This window comes from Muntiacus reevesi, chromosome 11, assembly GCF_963930625.1.
Source record: "Muntiacus reevesi chromosome 11, mMunRee1.1, whole genome shotgun sequence".
NCBI lineage: Eukaryota > Metazoa > Chordata > Mammalia > Artiodactyla > Cervidae > Muntiacus > Muntiacus reevesi.
Window position 1 is genome coordinate 76,796,816 of NC_089259.1, and position 16,866 is coordinate 76,813,681.

Below are 16,866 nucleotides of genomic sequence, written 5' to 3' on the forward strand. Positions count from 1 at the left end.
TTGCCTGGAGAATCCCCGTGGACAGAGGATCCTGGGGGGCCCCAGGTCATGGGACTGCAGGGAGTCAGATACGACTTAAGTGACTTAGCACGCACACAGCAACAAATACATCTAAAGATCATGAAAATGTGCCTTATATCACAAGAGTGTGTCCCTCTCAGTGCCCCAGAGACATGGAGGCAGCAACTGCAACAGAGAAAAGATTCTGATGTAGACAGAGATAGAGAAAAAAAATCGAGAAGCTGGCTACCACAATTATTCTGGGTACTTCTTCCTTAACAAAGCCTAAAATTTTTCTTGTTTTGAATTTTTTTCTCTCTTTGATGTAAGGACTATCAAATCACCCATGCTGATTTGCCATTCATCTGGCATGACAGACTCAAATAAAGCTTGCCTCTTATGGTCTCTGCTGAGTAAAATCTGCCTGTTTCCCTCGAGAGCAGAGGATGCTCAGAACTCAGCATCGGGAGAAGGACCTGCGCCCCCTCCTGGCTGAGGTGCGAAATCACTCGATGGGTCAGCATCCCAGCCTCTTTGCCGGTGGCACTGAAGATGCTCCGCTTTGATGATGCAGTGGGCCGTGCCTCTCTCCCTGGATTCATAGGCCAGAGAACAAGAGAGTCATCAGCCATTTGGTCACCTGAAAAAAAATCCCCTCTACCTCACCCCTAGGGAAAACAGCCATCTGTTTCCACCATTGGGTTCCCCAGTGGAACTTCAATCTATTGACATAGAAAACGGCTGTTCTGCTTAGAATAAAACGTTCCTTGATGAACTACTTTGTGATCTAGATCATGATCACGAATAACTGAAGCAAAAGATGAACGTGGAAAACCTTTGGACTTGTCTCCATTTGGAAATTGATGTCCAGAGGTGATTCCAGGAAAGCAGGGATTGAAGCAATGGAATACAGCTGTCGTGCCCTGGAGCTTGTCGTGAAGGGTATCAAGCTGTGTCTTCTTTTTATTTAGCAATACTGTGTATTATAAAGAAATAGGAAGAAGGTTTTTCTCATGACTTTCTATTCAATTGTATTTTTATGCACAAGAAAGTAATCTGTACTCATGCCAGCGAAAATATATCTCAGAACAAAGTAATGGTCATAGATGTAAAATATGATGCATTTTGAATATTTGAGAATTATTCAGAGATAGCATTGTATTCTTAAATAAGTCAATTATAATCACAAATTGTAGTTATGAATCATATTTTTAATTTTAAAAAATTTTCCTCAGTTTTAAGTTTAAATGCATCCTTTTTTTTACTTGCTTTATTAATGCGATGTTAATGATAGATTTGTTGTTAATAAACAAAAGACTTTTCAGCTCAATATGTCTTTCGTATAGTGTCCCATTCAACCTTCTTACCCTTCTTAACAATATGTATTTAATCTCCTTCTTCAACAAAAATCTTGCCTTAATTATTTTCTTTTCTCCAAGAAAATTCATCCCAGCCTGATGAATTTACACATGGTAGTATAAAAATGAAAATTTAATACTACTCTCCATGATGGAGTTCATAAGTATACTTTTGCCCACCTTCACTGAGATATTTTAGTCACCCAAAATAAAGGGACATATCCCTCTATATAAATAAACTGTGGTATATAGAATACGGCCTGTAGATATTTTTGAATAGATGACTGAAACTCTAAAACGGAACTCATAAACATATTCCACAAACACACTAGACGTGAAGCCTCCTGGATAGTCAATATTTGCTTCCTCAGCGAATACCAGTAGGGTGCTCAAGCTTGCAGCTGCCAGACCCCTCAGGGCGTTTTCCTCTCCTTTCTCTATCTCCTTGGGCTAAAAGAGGATTTTACTGAACTAAAGAGCATCCATACTTATCTGTGGTGTTCAGCCACTTCAGTCATGCCTGACTCTTTGCGATCCTGTGCATCACAGCCCTCCAGTTTCCTCTGTCCATGGATTCTCCTGGCAAGAATCCTGGAGTGGGTTGCCATGCCCTCCTCCACGGCATCTTCCTAACACAAGGATCGAACCTGTGTCTCCTACGTCTTTTGCGTTGACAGGCGTGTTCTTTACCACTAGTGCCACCTAGGAAGCCCATATTTATCTAATCCTATCTAATGTCACCACTTCAGTTTTCCAGTCTTACTCTCCAAACTGATCAATATATTTTCTCTTAAAACTGCTTTCTTATTAAAAACAAAAACAAAAACAGAACTCAGTGGATCCATTGTCTGAAAAATAGCGACTCGAGTTTTAAACTCGCCCTAGAACAGCCTTTGGCATAATTGGTTTCCAGTTTGTGGATGGCCCAGCCGACGGCTCTCTGGTGAGGCTATTGTCTCCAAGAGGACTTTGCCGCACGCCACGCCTCCATGGGATTGCAGAGTCATGGCTGAGTGACTGAATAGCACCAGCAATGAACAGTCTTTGCGATCTGGCTTCTGCCCATTTTAGTGACATCACTTTTCCCCAAAGTTTCACCCAAAATGAGTTACTTGCTTGAAACGCCACGGTCTCCTGTGCCCAGGGGTCATGGCGCAGACAATCCCTATTGCCTTTTCATCCTCTGACTTCTGCAGCAATGTGGGTGAATCCACCTTCCACATTTCTGATCTGACATCACCACCCCTACAATTCCCAATTCCCTGATTTCTGCTGGGCAAAATGCTCCCTGAACTATACATTGCTTTGTGGCTATATGTCTATCTATTAGCCACACGCACAAAATGCATCTACCCAGCATCCAGCTTATTTCAGAGGATCACTAAGTGGTTTTGAACGTCTAAGTTTTTGGCATATCAACTTTACAGAACCAAAGTTGAAAAAAAAATTGCAAAGACTAAGAAAAGACTTCAAATATACTTGTAATTTAAAAAATAAATAAATAACTTTGCCTTATCGCTGGCTGAAATATAGTGCTTATTTTCTATTAATAACACAGAACTATTTCCTAGCCTTTCATGAAGTGAGAGCAGTCGAAGATTGTTTTTCTGTGAGTAAGGTTCAGTGATAAATTGACAATAATTTCCTGAAATGTCAAGTGTTTAGGTCTTTACATATTTTTTGTTGCGAATCAAATTATTCCTTTAAAATGCCAAATGTACTTTTGAATGTTGCATCCTTAATCTAATTTTTTTTTTTTTATTTTTTATTCTTTAGCATTTGTGTGTACAGAGAAAGGACTCCAGGCATCAATGTCTCATGCTAGAAGTGTAAGCTTTGGGACGCTGACTGTGAGTGTATGTTCTGTCTCTCATTGCTTCCTGTCATGGGTCCATTTGCATATTATCTAACCTTTGTGATTCTCATTTTTATTTTTATATGATTTATTTTTATCAAGATAACAAATTGACATACTTCTGAAAAAGGATAATGTACTTAAATCAATGTAATTATAATAACTGGGGAAAAAAAGCCAACAGTAGCTCACTCTCACCTTCTTTTTTTCCCTAAGAATTGCATGGTGGGAAATTCCTGGTTGTCCAGTGGTTAGGATTTGGGGATTTCACTCCTGGGTCCTGGGCTCAATCTCTGGTCAGGTAACTAATTCCACAAATCTCAAAGTATGGCCATAAAAAAGGAAAAAAAAATACTGCATAGTAATCAACTTGACAGCAATCGATTCATTTGGGAATTTTCAATGTCTTCAGATAAGGCTCTTTCAAACATTTCCATGAAATAACTTGCAGCTGGGGTTCAGAAAACAGTGTGGCCATAGTCGACTTCACCCTTGAGAAGGCAGGGTTTCCCTAACTCCACCTCGAGCTGCCTGCCTGTCCCCAGTAGGGCTGGCCCGGACCGCTGATGCAACAGGGACTCTTCTGGCCTCTGTGCAGGTGCAGACAGCTGTCTGTGCCTAGTCGCTCATTCGTGTCTGATTCTCTGCGACCCCATGGACCGTAGCCCACTAGGTGCTTCCCTCCGTGGGATTCTCCAGGCAAGAATCCTGGATGGGTTGCCATTTCCTACTCCCAGGGAGACATCTGCCTAGACACCATGTTAAAAAGCAGAGATATCACTTTGCTGACAAAGATCCCTTTAGCCAATGCTATGGTTTTTCTAGTAGTCAAATACAGACGCGAGAGTTGGGCCATAAGAAGGCCCAACTGAAGAATTGATGCTTTCAAATTGTGGTGCTGGGGAAGACTCTTGAGAGCACCTTGGATTGCAAGAAGATCAAACCAGTCAATCCTAAAGGAAATCAACACTGAATATTCAGTGGAAGCACTGATGCTGAAGCTGAAGCTCCAATACACCTGATGTAAAGAGCCAACTCATTTGGAAAAGGTGCTGGCAAAGATTGAGGGCAGGAGGAAAAGTGGGTGACAGAGGATGAGATGCTCAGACAGCATCACCAAGTCAATGGACAGGAATTTGAGCAAACTCTGGGAGACAATGAAGAACAAAGGAGCCTGGCATACTATAATCCACGGGGTCACAGAGAGTCGGACGTTACTTAGCAACTGAACAACAGCAAGACATCTGCCTGCCCAGGGTGGTCGTGAAGACCCAGCAGTGCCTTAGGTAGACTTTTTGCAAACAGCACTCTCTTGCTTTTGCTTCTAGAGGAACTGGTGCTGCATCAGTCAGATTGCCTCTCCACGCTCTCTGCCTGCACTGTGACTGAGACTAAAGGCATCTTTAGCCCCAAAGATACAACTTGCATACTGGTGTTCGTTCTGTGCACAGTTTAAGGGATATTTTGCAAGGAGATAAACTGCACTTTCTTGCAGTTGGAAGTTGACTTCATAATTTTTTAACATGAAGATAATGCCTGCCTCATAGCATTGTGGTAAAAGTTAAACCAAAAAAAAAAAAAAAGTGCAAACTTCTTAAACTTTTAAAGTTTAAGAATATGTTGTAATTTGGTTCATCCCCAAGACTTTTAATAATAGTTTTACTGACAAAAATTGCAAGTGCATGCAAGAGGATCTTCTAGCTCAGAGAAAGTATGATACATTTACTTTTCCCCTATAATTTGGCAGATATTTTTCTATAGAAGTACAGTTATAGCTCTATATAATTTCACTGTCTATATTTTAATTATCAAAACTAAATGAAATGCATTCAGGTTTTAATTCTGCTTGCAGGATCAATATTCAATCACAACTTTTACTGCTAGTTTGAATTAACCTTTGAACAAATGAAGGGAAACAATATTTTAAAACTTTCAGAAAATTAATGATTTTTAAAGACATCTTACTGTTTATTTCACACTTAAGTATATTTAAAACTAGAACGGGAAGAATAATATTCTAGTATATTAAACAGAAGAAAGAGAAAATACTCCCTAAGCCATCAAATATCCACAATTTATTAAAGAAAATATTGAAGATTTTTAAACTTGGCATTCTCTACCAAAGACCAAGATGGTCTAATTTTAATATCTGAAGGCTAACAGAAATTAGCTCTTCTATTATGACAGCTTCAGCTAATTAGAGGAGATAGCAAAGTTCTATTTCTTTTTATCTTTTCCTCTTTACAACTTAGTGATGATTAGATCTCTACATATAAATAGAGCAGTGAGATTAATGCACATCAAAGATGTTTGTACATGCATGTTGCTTCAATCATATCCAACACTTTGTGACTCTGTGGTCTGTAGCTTGCCAGTCTCCTCTGTCCATGGGATTCTCCAGGCAGAATACTGGAGTAGGTTGCCAGGCCCTCCTCCAGGGGATCTTCCCGACCCAGGGATCAAGCCGACATCTTATTATGTCTCCTATATTGCAGGAAGGTTCTTTGCTGCTAGCATGTTCACCAATAAAGTAATTCTAAAAAATTAGGCTACCATATTATTGAAACACAGATATGTAAATCAGATGCATTAGACAAAATCAAAATGAAGTCAGTCAGAACTAAAACCAAAGGCAAGCAGAGGACTTACAGCTAACTGGGCAGTAAGCAGGTGTAGTAGCAGAAAAGGAGTTTAAAATGAACTGTGCTTTACCCGATGTGTGTTTAAAGACGTTATTCTAGAATGTTCTTGCCGATGAAGACTGAGAAGCTAATTGAAAAACAAAAATGCTGGGAGGTACCACAATAGCAAGAGAATTTGCTCTTTTCTCAGGTTTTGTCTTTTACCATATTTATATATGTATATATGAAAAGTGCTGAATGTCTCTGTAATTTTTTTTCAAATGACTGCAGAACCTGGAAGAACTGTTACTGCTATTGATGCATGCATGAGTGTGCGCTAAGTTGCTTCAGTAATGTCCAACTCTTTGCAACACTATGGTCTGTAGCCTGCCAGGCACCTCTGTCCATGGAGTTTTCCAGGCAAGAATACTGGAGTGGGTTGCCATGACCTCCTCCAGGGGGATTTTCTGTCGATGCATAACATACTTCTATTGGTTGCCTCATATATAGGTAAATAGATAGATAGACATAGATATATAATTTGAATTTTTTGAAACTTTAGCTGTGCTGTCAACTTTAGAAGAAGTATCCCAGTGTACTGTTTTGGGTTGGCATCAGACAGAAATTAACAGCCATATTGGTCTAGAAATATTAAACGTAATTTTTCCATTTGTAAGGAGCGGGGGGAGGGCACACTGTCTTAAATACATGGGTTTGATTATAGAAACTAATAAAGTATTCTCTAAATAAAAATAAAATAAAATGAATTTCAAATGTATAGAAGGCAGAGCAGGGTGGTGGAGAGTGAAAGCAAGTGAGCCCTGATGGACTAGCCAGGGCTGTTTCTCTGTTTTTCTTTTGCCGATGCTTCTGTCCTCAGACAACACACACACAGCAGTCAGTAATCAGAGACACCGTACTCTGACCTCAGGCCCTGGAATGCCCGTATCTTTGGTCAGATGTGTCTGCTGGCCCTGCAGCAAGAGGGGAAATGAAGACCGAGCGGAGAAGAAGGCGCGATGGAGTCTGGGGTGAGGGCAAGCGGAGTTTGCTTGTGCCCTAGGCTTTTCTCCCTGGGTGGACTTAATCTTAAACGTATTATGGGATTCAGCTTGGAGTCTCTACATAGTAAACATTTCCACTTCTAAACAGCTGCATTTGTGTTGGCACAATTCTCAATCAATTTGATACACCATCCAGTTGGGCAGAGAATGCAGAATTTGGTCCAGAGGGAAAATAACATTTTCACATGGTTCTCTGCTTTTGATATTTTTAAAATGGAATGAGTAGATTAGGCTAAACCTGTCACCAAAATGCTGAGGGTGTAGTGCTATTCCTGCGGCTTAATAATGCTACTGATTTTCGCAGGGAAATAGTTTTGAAGGTTCCTTGTAGAAACAGATTTAAATGTGACTAACAATTCTAGCCAGATGAGGCTTAACAAGAATCTCAATAAGGTAAAACACAGAGTCATTAAATTGGATTAGCTTAAATCACTTATATTTTGAACCACTTATCACTTATATTATTTCTAAGATGTGTAAAGATATTCAATAAACCTGAAATATGTTTATGATTGCTTTAATGAAATTATTTCATATATAAGACTGAATTTTTGGTAACTAAATGCAGTCACATAGAGATCTCATTAGAAAACATGGACATAAAAATTTACCAACTTTTTGAAGAATACACACAATGAAAGTCTCTAGGTCTGGCCAATATATTGCAAACCTTATGTGTAGTTAAAATTTATCTTCCTTTAAAGTCTGTTCTGAATTTCATTCTTGTATCACATCAATTTTGGATGCTCAATTTTTGTGGCAAATACTTGATCCACATTTAGCTCTCCTTAAATTTACTGTTGGAAAGTAGATTCATAAACATCAGTTATTCCAAACATACTTAAAGGTTTTCACATAACCAAGTTGACCATTGGCTTTTAGATTAAAATTTTCCTCAATTAAAGTTAAATAAAATGAAAATTCAGTTGCTCAGTTTTACGATTGGCATTTTAAAATTGCTAACAATGACATTAATGGCTACCGTATTTGACAGATGGTTAATCTAGTACACCCCTTTCAAAAATCTGTTTTTAAGGTCAAGGAGACAGCATTGAGGATTAGCTAACACAGCTTTCCAAAATTAATATCTTCAAGTTAGTTTTTAAGGCTAAATAAATAAATGCATGAGTGAGTTTGGACATTGTTAGTTGGGCCACATCGTGTATTAAGCTCTGTACTACAAATTAATATTCTTGATTTGGTGAGGCAAAATGCTTAAACTGGTTATTCAGATCAATAGAGCAAGTATGCACAAAATTAAGTCTAAAAAACATTTTTGGTATTAATGCAAAAGTAAACCTTAGTACAAGAGAGGATGTAATTCTGACAGTAACTGAAGTAACATAAAAAGCAAAGCACATTTGAGATATTGTAAATAGGTCAGTGAAAGCATAAGCAGAGAAAAAGTGATCTTACTCGTCCTCTGATTACTCCTCCTCCATGTGCAGGGGGCTACAAGATTTTCAGTTGTCTGCAAACAGTACTGGTTTTTCACACGGGTTGTTTGACTCAAAGGCAGCCTGCCTGTTAGGGATTGAGCAAAATCACATCATTTATATGAGAAGAAAAGGGAACCAACAGGTCAGAATTATACCATGTGAATTTTCTGGTCTCAGACACGACTTGGCAAGTTTACTTTGGATGCCTGGGAAAAGTTTGGGGAGTTTTAACTTTGAAAAACTGTCTTTTATATCTGTATATATTTTACATCTCTGCACTATTAAAAACAGAGGCACTGACTGCCCTGTTACAGAGCATAGTAAGTTCCCTACCTACGAACAAGTTCCCTTCCAAGAGCACGTGCATAAGCCCAACTTGTTCGTAAGTCCAATTGACACAATCTATATAGAACTGTACTGTAAGACGCTTCCGATTCTTTTCACACGAATAATAAAACCATATTAAATAATAAGGCACAAACACAAAAATAAAGCATTTTTAATCTTCTAGTACAGTAGTTCGCAAAGTACAGCAGTACAGCCGGCAAGCTGGCCCACTCGGGCTGGCATTGAGCGAACAGGCAGGAAGAGTTACAGATGGGAGACGGCAGGGCAGGGGGCGGACGGCAGCGCTGAAGGACCAGAGATGCAGGGCGGGCTGCGGTCTGACCTTGATGACACAGGTTCCGGCTCCCTGCTAGAACCAGATGCGTGTTCACCTCTTTGAAAGTTCACAACTTGAAGGTTTATATGTAGCGGACGTAACTATATTACTATAAAAGTAGTAATAGACTTACTATATTAGCTTCATTGTTAATGATGTTAATTTTCAATGATGTTTGTAATTTGTTTGTAATTTGCAATGATGCTTGTATCGTCAATGCTCTTGGCACATAGAGATGGAGTCTTCCTCTGAAGTCGGGCAAAACTACTGCCCATAGTAAAATATGTGATCTCCTTAAACTCAGCGTTCTGCTTTCATTTCATGCACTGAGTATGAAAGTGAAGGAGGAGAGTGAAAAAGCTGGCTTAAAACCAGCTTTTAATGAAGATCATGGCATCCAGTCCCATCACTTCATGGCAAATAGATGGGGAAACAATGGAAACAGTGAAAGACTTTATTTTGGGGGCTGCAAAATCACTGCAGATGGTGACTGCAGCCACGAAATTAAAAGTTGCTTGCTCTTTGGAAGAAAAGCTATGACTGACCTAGACAGCATATTAAAAAACAGAGACATTTCTTTGCTGACAAAGCTATGGTTTTTCCCATAGTCATGTGTGGATGTGAGAGTTGGACTATAAAGAAAGCTGAGTGCTGAAGAATTGATGCTTTTGAAATGTGGTGCTGAAGAAGACTCTTGAGAGTCCCTTGGACTGAAAGGAGATCCAACCAGTCCATCCTAAAGGAAATCAGTCCTGAATATTCATTGGAAGGACTGATGCTGAAGCTGAAACCCCAATACTTTGGCCACCTGTTGGGAAGAACTGATTCACTGGAAAAGACCCTGATGCTGGGAAAGATTGAAGCAGGAAGAGAAGGGGATAACAGAGGATGAGATGGTTGGATGGCATCACTGACTCAATGCACATGAGTTTGAGCAAGCTCTGGGAGTTGGTGATGCACAGGTAGGCCTGGTGTCCTGCAGTCCATGGGGTCACAAAGACTCGGACACAACTGAGTAACTGAACTGAACTGATATGCTATTTAACTCCAAATAGCATATATATTTTTAGAAATTATGAGATTACTGTATAGTAAGGAAATTGTGGGCTTCCCTCATAGCTCAGTTGGTAAAGAATCTGCCTGCAATACAGGAGACCTGTGTTTCATTCCCGGGTTGAGAAGACCTCCTAGAGAAGGAAATGGCAACTCATTCCAGTATTCTTGCCTGAAGAATCCCTGGTGGGCTGTAGTCCATGAGGTCATAAGGGTCAGACAGGACTTAGCGACTAAACCACTACCACCAAAGCACTTTATAAGACAGAGGATGAGATGGTTGGATGGCATCACTGAATCAGTGGACCTGAGTTTAAGCAAGTTCCAGGACTTGGTGATGAACAGGGAAGCCTGGCGTGAGGCCGTCTATGGGGTCACAAAGAATCAGACACGACTGAGCAAATGAACTGAACTGAACCGAGTATGAAGGTGTCACATGGGCTTCTCTGCATCGCTTCATGGGAATCAGAGGTTTCCAAGAATCAGGGTCTTTTCCAATGAGTCAACTTTTTGCATCAAGTAGCCAAAGTATTGGAGCTTCAGCTTCAGCATCATTCCTTTTAAGAAATATTCACTGTAGGTGGTGATGTGATGCAAAACTGATGGCTCAGGGATAAAGAAACTGCCTGCCAGTGGTTAAGACTCTGCCTGCCAGCGAAGGAGACCCAGCTCCCATCCCTGGGTTGGGAAGATCCCTGGTGGAGGAAATGACAACCCATTCCAGTATTCTTGCCTGGGAATTCCTATGGACAGGGGAACGCGACAGGCTAAAGGCCACGGGGTCCAAAGAGTTGGACACGACTGAGCAACTAAACCACAAACGAGGAGGTATTTGAGAGGAGTCAGAGTGGAGAAGAGTGGCCCTAACGTGAAAATTAGTAGAACAAATTGTGCAAATAGTGAGTTAATATCTTTGGAATCCATGTTATATGAAACAGCTGGGAATAAAGGTCGGCACAATGGCAGTTAAGCAGAGATGAACTATGGACAGATCTGGCTAAAAACCATTTTATTGATTGATGCATACACATAGTTTTGTTTTGTTTTGTTTATAAAGAAAGACCTAATTTATCAAATCAGGAGATTTATCACATTCCCCAGGCTTGGATTTCAGGATGACTTTGATAAGCTGATTATCTTGGATCAATGAATCACATTTCCACAAGGAATATCACAGTGAGGCTGAGTAGCAGCTGCCCTCTTTACGGGGGGCATGTACCCCTCCCACACCAGATACAGTTCAGTTCTTACCCATCCCTCCTCACTCTGGGAAGGCATCTGCATTTGTGATTACTGGTGTACACTCTTTAATAGCACATTAAAGATGTGAGGTTTGTTTCCATAGACCATAGACATGTTTGTCTTCCAGGTGGTACAGTGGTAAAGAATCCGCCTGCCAATGCAGGGGGCGCCAGAGATGAGGTTCGATTCTTGGATGGGGAAGATCCCTTGGAAAAGGAAATGGCAACTCACTCCAGTATTCTTGCCTAGGTAACCCCACAGACAGGAGAGCCTGGCAGGCTACAGTCCCTGGGGTCCCAAGAGTCAGACTAAACTGAACAACTCGGCACAAACACACACACGCACGCATAGACGTGTTTGGCAGCGGGTGGTGAGTAGCTTCAAGATTCCACTGTTTGTCATTTATGGAATGAATTCTACATTATGGGGACAGTGTATATGGGAAAGAATAAGTTTGTGGCCATAGTAACGATAACATTGAGAGAGAAAATGTGATCCGAGTATAATTCAAAGGCAATATAGACTTTTCTCATTCTCCTACTAAGATGAGGGTGGGAGGAAATGGAAGGGACCTAAATTCACTGATATTTTGAGCCCAAGAGAAGGGAAAATAGAAGGGCTGTGAACAGACTTTGAGTATCAGAGGGATTGATGATTTTGGAGGAAAGATGAGTTTATATTTTCACACCCGAGCTGCTGAAACACATCAGAATATTTCCATGGAAGGTTGACAGGTGTGAAATTGAGGTGATCACTGAAACAACATAACTGACTAAGATGGGAAGTAGGATATTGTTTTGAATAATGCCTACCTCTGGTGGGGAAAACCAGAGAGTAGTGAGAAGAGCTGAAAAGAAAGGGCCTGAGTGAACAGAGAATCCATCTGGAAGGGGATGGTGAAGGAAGCAAATTCAAAGGCTAAACCGCAGCAAATGCTACAGGGACCTCCAAGATGATGGGCACAGAGATGCCGTCGAGGACACAGACAGGTGTGATGCAGAAATTAGCATGGTGTACTCCAGCTCATTCACATTATAGATGTGTATAATGTGTATATAGATCAGTATAAAGTGAGAGTGCAGCTCATCAGTGCAAAAACCACTTTTATGCCTCAGGGTAGGAAGGAAAGTAGTGACATAGGACGGTGTGTTGAATCAGGAGCAGGTTTCTGGGGAGGATTTTGTAGGAGTCTCATAGTATCCACTTTTTCTTGCAACAATCCTACCAGCATAGTTTCTAATGCTCCCTCAAAGATAATGCCCAATTATTGTATTGTACCACACTCAAGAGGTAAAGAATCTGCCTGCAATGCAGCAGACCCTGGTTTGATTCCTGGGTCAGGAATATCCTTTGGAGAAGATATAGGCTACCCACTCCACTTTTCTTGGGTTTCCCTGGTGGCTTAGATGGTAAAGAATCCAACTGCAATGCAGAAGACCTGGGTTCAATCCCTGGGTTGGGAAGATCCCCTGGAACAGAACGTGGCAACCCACTCCAGTATTCTTGCGTGGAGAAACCCATGGACAGAGGCGCCTGGAGGGCTACAGTCCACGGGGTTGCAAAGAGTCGGACACCCCTGACCGACTAAGCACAGCACATTCAAGGAAGCTGTAGCTCCCCATCATGTATTCTCAGCTTATTTGTGGTTCTTTACGTTCTTCCCACTCTAAGTAGCACTGCCTACTACCGTAGATGACATATTCCGTATTCTCAGGTCAGAAGGGAAAAAAGCCAAAAAACAAGAAGTTACTCAGAAGCCAAATTCTCACGCAGAATGGGAAAGGCCTTGTTAAGTTTTGCCCACACTCTATGTGTATCATGATCTCTATAATGATGTTTAGATAATGTTAGCCATGGGAATATTGAGTGACTGTTTTTTCTCTATTCTTTATTTTAAGCATTATTGAATTTATTACAGTATTGCTTCTGTTTTATGTTTTGGTTTTTTGGCCACCAGGCATGTGAGATCTTAGTTCCCTGACCAGAGATTGAATCTGCATTGCATGTGTTGGAAGGTGAAGTCTTAATCACCGGACTGCCTGCGAAGTCTCTGCGTCATACTTTGAATATTATATTTCTTTAGTTATAATGAATGTAAACATGTTTGTCAAAAGGATAAAGCATGTATATGCATGTATTCATGGTGAATGAATTCTCATCAGACACAGTGTTCTGCACTTCTGACCAAAGGACTAATGCAACAAAGAGAAATATTACATGTAGTCTTTAATGGGATATAGAAATAGTAACTATTTCTAGATGATTTATTTATATGCATACCATTATAAGCTTGCAATCTTATAATTAATAAAGCTCTGCAAATCTGATTGAGGGATTATGAGGAAGAATTTAAATTTAAAAAGAGGCCAAGAGTTGAAACATGAGCCACTGTAAGGGCAAAAATACAAGAAAGAAAGGAAGCCTCTGCCAAGCTGACTAAAGTGACCAGGCAGATAGAAGGAAAAGAAGTGAGGTGAGGCTTTCTGCCAAGGAAGGAACTACGCAAATATTTCCAGGGGGAAGGAAGGATCCCGTGTCAAAGATGTAAATTGACGATTGGACTTAGCAACAGGAATTTCAACGGTAACCTTAGTGAATCCCTTTCCATGGGGCACATTGAGAAGAAACAGCCTAATTCAAATAAGGTTAAAAAGTTTGGACATCTTGAGCACGGAAAGTGTTTGCAAAACTAAATCCCTCTGGGGCCAGAAGAAAGATGAACCTTGACTTCTGGAAGCAGAAGAGCCAACTGATGCTAAGAAGACTCTTGAATTATTACATAAGGAAGAACTACACTTTATTTTTAGGTAGCTTAAATAGACATCTACTTATTAATGATATGAGATAAAAATAGAAACAAAATAAGATAGTAGGGTTACATTCAGAATGATAAGATTTTCAATCACTATGTTAGGATAGATTTGAAAGATTCTGCTGCCTAAAAATTAAGCTAAAACCTATCAAAGAAAACAATGGAAAATAATGGCTGTATAGAAATATACCAGAAAATCAAATTAAAAAAAATTTTTTAAGTGAATTAATTATTAATTAAAATGCTACATTGATTAAAAGGCTACACAGTTATGTTACTATGAGACAAAATGAAATTTAAGTCAAAACCATTACAAAAGAAAACAGACTTGCTTTATTTTTTGAGAGAAAAATAATTTTATCTGTAGTTAAGCAATTAAGAACCTTCAAATATTTAAAGCAAAGATTGATAAAAACTAACTGGAGTATTGGCAAATGCTTGAAAACATTTATAAATGATTTACAATATTTTGTAAGAAAATGGAAAATTCACTAGAAAGAAAATAAATAATTACAAAGAAGAAATAATAAAGCAATTAGTAAGCTTGATCTAAACAATATATATGTGTATGTCTACTTAAAAACAATGAATATAGACAGTGAATTTGGAGAAGGAAATGCAACCCATTCCAGTATTCTTGCCTGGGAAATCCCGTGGACAGAGGAGCCTGGCAGATTACAGTCCATGGGGTCACTAAGAGTCAGACAAGACTGAGTGACTAACATATACAGTAAATTGTTATAAAAATAACTATGCATTAAACCACAAGGGACATTTCTTAACTTTATATTATTAAAGCCATAATTACTGACCTCAACTCAAGGAAATTTGAAAGTAACAACAAATAACATCTAGAAATTAAAAGAAATATTTTTATATAATTGAAGGGATAGAGAAAAAAGCAAACCAAAATTGAAAAATAACTTGAATGGCAATCCTAAATATGTGAATACAGATAAAACACTGTAAAGAGTTATGTTTGAAATGCATTTACTGTAAACATAGACATTTTAAATAAGTAAGTTTTAGCTGACTTGTAAGTTTAGACCACCCTGGCAGCTCAGACAGTAAAGAATTGAACCCATGTTCCTTGCATGCATGTTCAAAAACATATCCAACACCTCTTTAGAGCCACACTTGGAAATAAGACGTACGCTTGATTCTTTTCCCATGGTAAATAAACAAATAGAACGCGTGCCCTCCGTACCCGCCGTGATGGAGCACCACCTCAACGCTCTTTGTTGGAGCTAGGCTGTTTTCCTCCTTATGCTGCTGGTCGCATTAACATGAGGTTGTGTTCTATGCTGGAGTCAATGTGTTTGCACTTGTAGTAGAGTTAATCTCTTCTTGGCTGAACTCCCACTATTTCTGCTGTTCTCCATGGTGTGAACCTAACGATCTAAACCATCTTCATCTCTGCTGAATTACTTTTTGTTTTCACTAGAAAACTTCACTAGATCTAGTTTCCCACTTCACTAGATAAAGTGTCTGACTCTGCAACCCCGTGGACTGTAGCCTTCCAGGTTCCTCTGTCCCAGGGATTCTCCAGGCAAGAATACTGGAGTGGGTTGCCATGTCCACCAGGGGAATCTTCCCAACCCAGGGGTCGAACCCAGGTCTCCCACACTGCAGGTGGATTCTTCACCATCTGAGCCGCCAGGGAAGACCCTGGATAAGGTACCAGAGATCTTTTATTCTCTTGTTGGCTTGTGTGTTTACCTCACCATATAAGCTATTCCTGCTGCCTTTTCCTCATCACACACAATTGGATAAATTCTTCCCTTATGTGACTCAATGTCTGGCCAAAGTATTTAGAGGTGAGAGTTAAAGGGAACTTTTAGTCGATCATTTTAAAAAACAATTCACTTAATGTATTATTTTTGTAAAAGTAATTTAAATTACAAAAACTTGATAGATTTGAAAGCTATACCTAAAAAGTTAAAAGTCAGAAGCAATAGTATAATATAAGTTTATACTTGTCTCAGTTTTAAAATGTGCAACACCTTCCCTATCATAGAAATATAGAGAAAACAGTTCACTTTTGATTAAATCTAGTGCAAAACACCTGGTGTCTCAAAACGGTGCGAATACAATGACCGAGATACTCTCTTTTAGCAATCGTTCCCTGGTTGGTCCATGGTAAAGAGTTTGCCTGCAAATGTGGGACATGTAAGTTTGATTCCTGGGTCAGGAAGATCCCCTGGAGGAGGAAATGGCAACCCACTCCAGTATTCCTGCCTGGGAAACCGCGTGAACAGAGGAGCCTGGCAGCCTACAGTCTATAGGGTCTCAAAGTGTTGGATGCAACTGAGCGGTACACACACGCTGAAGTGTACAATTATCACATCTGTTACAGAGAAAGATGTCTGAAACAGAACCCACTTTAAGACTGAGCTCCAGTAACAGAGGTCCCACCAGTTATTCCCTTCTAACACCATGAGCAATGCCCTCAAGAAAGCCCAAAATTCATGTCTGATTCTGAATTGACTAACCCCAGAAAGTTACACAACATGGATCACAAGATCCTCTGATATTAAACAGACTTAGAAACCCCTGCTCTCCAAGGCCAGGTTTTTGAATAAGCAGCTGAGGCCAGTGACATCTAGTGATTTGCATTTTGTCTTCATTATCTGCAAGAAGGATTAAGTACACACACCTAGCCTTTTTGACTACTAATTTCTAAAATTGCTTTGACAAGATTCCCCTGATATTCAATACAATATCCACTATATGTTGAGAAAGAAAATAATGTGTACAA